The sequence below is a fragment of the Thunnus albacares genome, chromosome 3 (assembly GCF_914725855.1).
Source record: "Thunnus albacares chromosome 3, fThuAlb1.1, whole genome shotgun sequence".
NCBI classification, from domain to species: domain Eukaryota; kingdom Metazoa; phylum Chordata; class Actinopteri; order Scombriformes; family Scombridae; genus Thunnus; species Thunnus albacares.
The window spans coordinates 1,386,442-1,395,957 of NC_058108.1; positions in this window are offsets into that span (position 1 = coordinate 1,386,442).

Genomic DNA, 9,516 nt, shown 5'->3' on the forward strand with positions numbered 1-9,516 from the left:
ATCCATGTGTGTTTGCCTTTCCACGCTCGCTGGTTTAACTAAATATCTCATTATGAGAGCGGCCAGTGAGGTCCGCTGAGCCAGCGGGGAGAAATATGAAGGATCAGGTAAAGGCCCTGTATGGTGAGGCAAAAGCTTTAAAGCAAACAGGACGTATACAAATACAAACTGGTCTATTTTATGTGACGTTCTACGGCCAGGAACTCGTAAATACAGATTTTTTTTCTGCCATTTAGGAGGGCAATTTTAATGTCATGCTGTGTAACAAGCCACATCTTTATCCTGTTAAATTTTATTAATTTGGCTGCAGCTTTCATCCAGGGTTTATAGGCCCTCGAAATGCCTAAATCATAGAGGTAGGGCTTGTTGAACAAGGCTCACCCACTGTTAGCTATGTAAACAGCTGTAAACCACACACAACCACACACACACACACAAAAATACACACATATGCCAGAGGAAAGAAACACCGAATCCATAGGAGCTAAGCAAAGAGATGTTCGACCACAGCTGAAGCTCAAAAGAGAGCACTGTGTCAGTGTCATGTCATATTTTGTATATTGTCCAAATGCAGAATCTCACATGCAAATAGTCAGTGAGGGCAGAAAAATGGGACATACAGTATTTATACAGTATGTTTCAAAGTTGTAATCGTGAACATAAAAACACTTTTAGTGGTTTTAAACACAATAATTAATTAAATTATGTGTTACAGTAAAAACAAATAAAATTGAGATTGAAACTTAATTCTTGGAAATAGCAGTTTGGCAAAAACAGTCTCACCACAAGGTTTACTCAGTAGCTGTTCTGGAGCTTTCAATCATAACTCACCATCTTCCTAACGCATGTGACGTTTGTGCAGTTGTCACAGATTTGTAGATTTTCAAATGTCCATTTTTTTCTGAGCACTTTAAGGACTTTGTGAACACTTCCTTAGTGAACCTTGTGCTGACTTGTTTTTTTTTTTGCCAGGAGCTATTTCCAAAGTAAAAAATGAACTTTCCACCTTAATTTTATTAGTTGTAACACAAAATTTAATATTATTTTTCTTTTCCAAGCTAAACCATATTTTTGTTATTAAGCTGTCTGAGTGGATCTTGTGAGCAAAAGTTTTTCTTTTTACTTTTGTTCAAGTTTTGTCATATCTGTATTTTTATTTATTTTTTTATTGTCTTTGATTTGATTCACAGTGTCGGTTTTATGCCCACTGTACATGTCACCCAGCCGACATGTCTGTGTGTGGTCAGGAAGGACCAACGTCTCGGGAGGACCACGAGCCACAGATTAAACAGGTGGTTTACAGTAAATAGATGGTTCAAGTGTGTGTGGTCTCGATAAGCATCTGTCCTGCTGCCAGTTGTTCATGTCTGTAAAGTATTTTATTTACACAGAACTACAATTAAGCACAGAATTTATCTCATAAAATGTCTAAATATGACAATTTTCTTACAGTATTTAATTAGAGTGTAAGTTAATTATTGACCTTAGATACAAAAAAATCTTAACTGAAAGTCCACTTACTAGTTCTCTCTTATAAAGCTCAGACTGAATGTTCCTTTATGTTTCCATTATTGAGCAGAAAGCTTTGTAAAAAGCTCGTGAGTGGACCTAAAGTCAAGTCATGAGGTTTTGCAGGTGCACCTCTTTATTTTTTTTAACATGTTTAACACTGAGAAGCATTATAATAATTTTACATTGGATTAAAATGAGTTGTTTGTTCCTCTGTAAGTTCAACCTGTCTCATCCTCTCTCGTCAACACTTTCCTAAACCACACAAACCGCAACTGGACATGTTTTGACAGGTGGTCGTCACTGGTTTATACTGTATAATAGCAGCATGCAGAAGTTCCTCCGGGAGCGGAAGAAGAGACGGAAAGAGAGTGAGTGTGTGTGTGGATGTGTTTGTGTTATGTATATAACCAAATGACAGACAACCAGTGCAAACACACACAGACAGAGTAGAGAGAGTGAGTAAGCAAAGTTATTTCAGTCACAATGCATCCAGTTGTCACCGAGCCCCATGACCAAAAGTCTTCTCTCTGTTTCATAAACCACCTCCGTATGTCTTACAGCACATCTGGCGGACAGATGTCTATCTCCCCTCCATCTTTTGTTTTCTCTCTCTCACTCTCCTTCTTTTCCCTTCAGGCAGGCAGGGTGTTAATCCTCCTCTCCTCCACCTGGTCCAGACCACCCACGCGCTGAACGGTGCAGCGGCGGCCCACCAGCAGAGAGCAGGCCTGCATGTGTGTGCAAGTGTGCAAGTATTCCACGACATCATACTGACAACATGAGAACTTTTAACACAGATGCATCAATAAAACGCTGACAAATTAAAATGACAAACAAATCCACATTATTTTTGTGTATAAAATAATAATTCATTTTGATTATATATTTAAGCACACATGATAAAAATCAAATTCTTGCCAGTTTAGAGTTGCAATAAAAATCACAACGCTCAGTGCTGTAAATTTGTTTATAACATCTTGCATCATCCACTGTATCCCAACAATCCCTAAATTACAACCAGCACACGTTGATATAAATAACAATGTTTCCTTACGAAGAGTGGAAGCACCTGTTGAGGCTAATTTGAAGCTGTTGAGTTGAGGTCTTTTCCACCTGGGAGCCAAACAGAGCGAGAGCACATTTCTACTTGATACTTACATCTTTAACTTATATACAAAATCCCCTAAACTGAAGAGTTGCCAAGAAAAACTGCAGTTTCCTGGTTTTCCTGTTTATAAAATGATTTCACCTTCATATTAAATACTGATGACATAATGACAGGTGGTGGGATGTACTCAGTTACACTTCCTTTTTGAGGTACTTGTACTTTACTTGAGTATTTACATTTTATACTACTTTATACATCTACTCCACTACGTTTTGGAGGCAAATATTGTACTTTTTACTTCACTACAGTACATTTATCTGACAGCTTTAGTTACTGGTGACTTATCAAATATAATCAATCAATAAATTCAGATGTATTTTCATAGATTAATCAATCCAACAGTACAAGTAGTTAAAATGATCCCATCTTCACCAGCTGTGACATTTGTGATGCGCACATGAATGCATCAATAATTATAATCCAGTAATATAATATATATTATTCTGAGATTGGCCATTCTGCATAATGCATCATTTTGCTTTTGGTCCTTTAAGTATAATTCTATGCTAATACTTATGTATTTTTCTGTACTGCTGATAATGACTAGTATATTGGTGATTATAAAAATGCCTTAAAATGACAAATGCACAGAGAAAAGTTGAAAACTGAAAAAATGTCACTTAAAATAATCAAGCATGTCCAACATAACTGAAGTTAATAATCAGCCTTTGTCTCCATCTAGTGGTGAAATGAGTGAAGCACTGATTATACATTTTGTACAATAAATCTGCAGTGAGTGAACTATTGAACTCTGATATCTAAAGTATTTTAGTTCAATAGAATAATAAATCAGTAGGGTTAAGAATCACATATTTAGATATTCCCACTGAGGTGCTGCTGACCAAATCACTTCCCTCATAACATCTACAGGAATGTGGTTAATGACTTTTTTATTGCAGTTTTATCGCTGCCTGCACTTGCTACCGGAGGGAATAAAGTTGCATTCTTTGCACCTGTGCACAATAAATTAATTCAATCAACATCAAAGCTGCAGCTGATATGTAACCCTGTGCAGGGTAATGTACTTACAAGGCAACGTGAGGAAGAGAAGTGGCGATGTAAGCTTGTGACCAAAGGTCAATGCTGGTTGTTGAAGACCGGAGACCTTAGACTCCCCAGACTGGCAGGGTGACGAAAGTGAACCTTCAGCACTTTCACATATCTCATAACCACCACTGAGCAAGCACCTTAACTCACAACTGGTCCAGTGGTGCAACAGATCAGACTGTGGTTGTTCAGGGAAACTTTCATGTGTGAACAGTGCCATAGCTGCCACTGAACTGAGTTTATGTCCTCTGTATTTTGGTGAATGTCTGCGTCTTAGTAACTTGCTTCTTTATGTAACTTTTTATTTTGGTGTAAATGAGGTGTAGAAATGGTTTCCCACAGTAGTGAACAGTCACGTAGATTTTGAAATTTAGGCCTGGAGGATAACAGAGAGAAACATAAAAGGAAAACAGAAACTTTTTTTTTTGGTGTAGTCGAAATTAAAACAGTCACATATGACCTATATGATTAATTAAATTACATCAACATGAATGGGAAAACGGTCTCTACTGTACTTCAACATCAAAACTATTTAGGGCCTTTTCTTTTCTTACTTCCATACAGATATTTTTTGTAACATTTAAATAAAAAAATAGACATTTTGAGAAAAATACTCTGATTAAAAAGTCTAACTATAAGTCTGCTAGTTCATCATTACTTATCCAAGCCGTCAAAACCACTTTTTAAGTCATGCGTAGGACTCAGCCCTGCATGCGTGTGATCACTGTGTGACTGTGAACAGGATCCTTCTGAAGAAGAGACCTTTCATCCTGGGACAATGATATTATTACACAGTAGGAGTTAGCCTGTATATCACTGAATGAGTCAATCAGACTGATTACAGTTTGGCATTCTCTGTACAACCAGACGGAGTTGTGTACATTGGCATACACTGTGTGTACAGTAACAGAAGAGGTGGTGGTTGCTACATTACAAATAGTTCCCAACTTCCCCCCTGTATTATGTAAATCAGAAAAAACAGCACATCATGTACAACAAAACCATTTCAGATAGGAAAGCAAACTTGCATTTATCCAAAACAAACAATGAAGTCCGGAGCAGAGAGGGGGCTCCAAACAGGAACTCATATATTTTGAATTAGCAGTGAAAAGTGAGGGAGAAAGTGGAAAAGTGATGCTGTGTTTCCTATTATTGCAGGATGGCGGTTGACAACGGGGCCGAGTCCCTCCGCCGCGCTGTGAACACACCAGTGGAATTTGGATGGCGGAGGTGCTGATGATGAGAAATATGAGAGAGGAAGACACAATATGCTGTTGTTCCACACAGTGTCATCGTGACCCAAGGGCACACACACACACACACTCACACACACACACACACACACACACAGTATGTAAATATGCTTTTCTTTTATAAATACAGACTCATACTCATCTGTCCACACATACACACAATTAGAAACACACACTTTTGGCACTCATACACAGTGAAACAAACAAACAAACACACATGCACACACACACACACACACACACACACTCAGACAGGCTATTGTCAATGTTCATCTCATATGGAAATATTTGTAGTTAGTGCTGCCAAAAGTGGAAGTGGATGCGAGTTGGCTGTTTGAAAAGCTGCAGCGCACTCGTAAAGTTCCGCACGTAATCCAGCCCAGGTGATGTGTCAAAGGTCAGACTGAAGCCTCGCGGGTCAAATGAGTCAGAGCAGTCGTCACGGTGAGAGATACTCCCTTCAAAACCATGTCAGATTTTTTTTCCCGCTCATCTTCCCTGTCGTTCTCCACCGATGAAGCTCAAACGAAGCATCACATGCAGCTAAAATTGATCTCAACAGTATTTGGATTTGATTATTTTCTACAACAACATTTTACAGTCAGAACGCTGAACAGCTACATCACACTAATACCAACTGACTCGATTGATGATATTGGTTGTAACATTTGTGTTTATGTTTCTTTCTTAATATTATTGATCTTTATTTCTGTTTGTGAATTCCTTTTTTCTTGTGTCTTCCTTCTCTAAAATAGGCAAAAATTTCAATATAAACTTGATTTAATTTATTATTAATTTGTTATTTTCATTTAAATCCAATTAAGTCAGTGGATGTAAAGTTTTTTTCTTCTTTCACAACTGATTGGAGGTTAAAGGAAAAGTATGAAGCATTTTCTTTTATAATCTTCTTTACTCGTTAGTTATTTAATGGTTTTATTAATTGATGTATTCAGTAATATTTTTGATTCGTCTGATAACTTTCTTCTGCTTTTTGTCAATTTTAGGGCTCCATACCACCATCACTCATTTTTAAAGGAGATAGGGGGACAAAAATATATATTTTATATTTTATTTTTATCCAATTATTATCTTTTCATTGATTTATCTTTTGCTTTTACTCTCACATTTTATGTTTGATTGGATTTCCTGTGTTCTAAAAGGAATCAATAATTGTTCCAAAAGAGAAGATCCTCAAAATAATCATTAAATGCACAAGTTAACTCTCTTCTCTAGTTTCCAAACTTCTGAAGTTAAAGACATAATATGTAACTTTTCTGCATTCAAATGTCTAAAAATGATTAGACGTATATTATATATGTTATTGAGATATGGATTTACATATCCCAAATATTTCCAACAATGTTCAAACCCAGAGAAATCTGTAATTTTAATAAAGGTAATAGTCCATTTCATTTTGTCACTTGTCAACGGCGTCATATCCCCTTTACCTCCTTTACTTGATATAACTTCCAGGGAAACATGGGAAAGACCAGCTGATACGTCAGAGAGAGCAGAGAGAGATTTCAATATGGATTTAGTTTACTGCGATGTGCTACTATTACGAGTGGCTCATGCCAGCCACCAAGCTAATGCACGCAGTAAACTCTGTGTACGTAATGGTAGATTAACATCACGTTAGCTAACGTTACTTGCAGTTATCTCATTAGAATGAATATAACTTTCCTCTAAATCTACCTCGTCCGTGAACACGATTTCACCTTTCTTCTTTTCTTCTTCTGTCTGAGTCACATCAGATCGATTTTCATTGGCAATAGTGGTTGTTTAACAACAAAGACAACAACTCCCATGATCCCACGCTACATCATGACATCATCAAACTCCTTCTTTTGTTATTGTTTTGATTGAGAGACCCCATATCGGCAGCAATTATATACTGTGCCTTTAAAATGACCATCTACACCTCCACCAAGCTTCTGCACACAGCTCATAAAAATACATATATATATATACAGTAATAATATATCTTCAGTATGAGAAACACACACACACACCATATATATGGTCCTCCATCAAAAAACATATCGTACTGCTCATTCTGAAGAATGACGATGTGGTGAAACATTATCTCAGGTTCTTATATTTAACAGTGATTCCAGTACTTCATGACAATGTGCTGCTGTGCCACTTTTCTGGCTGCTGTTCAACTGTTGATGTGGAATGTACAGTATGTGTGCAATCAAGGAAACTATTGATTGAGCCCATTATGCTCTGATTAGCCCGCTGACTGCTCTCTCCCTCCGAGCTCAATGAGTCTAATCTGAGACAGGAGACAATAAAGGAACCTCTTCTCCTCCCTCCCTCCATCCCTCTATATCCTCACCTCCCTCTGTCTATCCACACTTTCCTCTTTTTTTTTTTTTTTCTCCCACTTCCTGCTATCTTCCCTCCCTTTTGATAACGGGGTCTTTGATTTCACCTTTTTCTTTAAATGCAGATGAGAGCGAGGAACATTGTTACCCTCACACCTGTGGTCGTGGCAGATATATCCTGTTTGGAAAAGGCTTCACTAAACACCCTATAATCCACCCCTTCGTCTACCCTCTACCCCGCCCTTATCCCCCCCCCCACTAGACCCCCGCCCCCCTCTTCTACCAAACCAGGAAGTGTGCACAGGAAACAGCTGTCCCCTGCGTCCGCCGCTTGCCCCTGGCCAGGTGCATCCTGGGAACGGAGTGATGTGTGACCGTCGTCATGTGGCTGACACTGTACGAGGTGCCGTTACAATAATCAGGATCACCATGAACTTTATACAGTAAGGAGATAAAAATAATCTCCTTGTATTTACTCGGCTGGAGCCAATCTGAACTTTGAAGCACATTTTTGTGGAGGAAAAAAAATACAGTGTTTGTGCCTCGATGATGAGAACGAACTGAATAATATATGCTTGATCTGTTTTGAGGTGAAGCATGTGACACAGTTGACTCACCAACGAACTTAACTTTGTCTTTATCTGTTTGAATAGAATCAACCTTCTTTTTTCTAAATGTGTGGCCCATTTCAGGCGTTTTTTTTTTTTTTTTCTTCTAGTTTTGTTTTCAATACTCTTCACCTGCTCAACACGAATCTTTCTATTATAATTTATTATCAATATTTAAATAAATAAATAAATTTGTTTGTGGTGTGATAATCTTGCTGTAATCATGTTCCTCTATTTCTTTTTTTCCACTTGACACACAGTAACCCCTTTAACTCAACCTTTTCTTGATTCATTTGAATAGATGCAGGTTGGTCCTGGTAGGTACTTTTTTCTTGATTCTCTCACATTTTAAGCAAGAAAAAATGTAATTTTCCAAACTTTGTCTTTCTCATCTACAAGACTTTGATCAATTTTAATATCTTACAAAACATTTAAAAATCAATCTGTTTTTTATGTTAATGGATTTTCCAGTTAAAGGAACAACATCAATCAGGTGTTCACATGAACAGTGAAAGGGGTTTTCCTCGCTGTAATCATTCCTCCTGTTCATACTGGCTATTAAAAGATCCTTCAAATGTGCTTTCCATGGAAGTGATGGAGGCCACACGGTCATTTAAAAGTTGTTGTGAAGCTTCTATTCAGCTTCAGCAGTCTGAGTTAGTCATATCAAGTGGATATCTGACACATTTACAGTCTGTTTAGCATCAAATTCCCTCTTTGTGTTTCCTCGGACAGTGTTTCCCTGTTGAGCTGCGGTGGAAGTATAGTAACAAAAACTTTGGCACTAAAAAGACTGTAACGTTGAAAGATATCTACTTGATTTGACTCATTTGGACGCTGAAGCTTCATATTAGCTTCTGATAAACTTTTAAACATATTTTTGCACAGAAGGAGGACTGTGGATTTTGTCCTCCATCACTTCCATTGTAAGGTCATTATGAAGGGATCTTCTAATGGTCAGTATGAACAGGAGGAATCATTATGGCAAGAAAACCTGTTTCGATGTTCATCTGGGCACCTGACTATTGTTTTAAGACAGACTTGGAAAAACTGTGAACTTGTCCTTTAAGCTTTTGCCATCTGAAGTTTAATCAAACACCTGCTGAGTGCTGATGAGGTGATCGGGTCTATATCAGGTTAATTTAAGTCGTGAGATAAGATTCTAGGTGGGGATTGTAAACACATCCTCATGGTTTGTCCTAAACCATAAACTGAAACTCTTCTTGTGTCTGTAGTTGGATGGTTAGAGGTTTCCAGGACAATCAGGGGAAAAAAAAAACATCTCAACATCTGTTGCAGAGGAGTAGAGAGCGCCTGTCCCGGCCAGCGCTTGCAGCATTGTTTGTCACTTTCTCCATGAAATGCACTGCGAATATTGCCTCAAACAATTAGGTTCCAGTGATCCCTATCGCCCAGTACACAATAGTGTTTACATGACTTGGAGGAAACGTGGCCATGGAGCCCACTTTGGGGAGTGTGTTTGTGTTTTCATGGGCAAGCGCATGTGTGTGTATGTACTCACTGTATGTTCATATGGCTTTTATGACTTGAGGGTTCATACTGCACCCTGCAAATGTGAAAAATATTAGTATCCTATG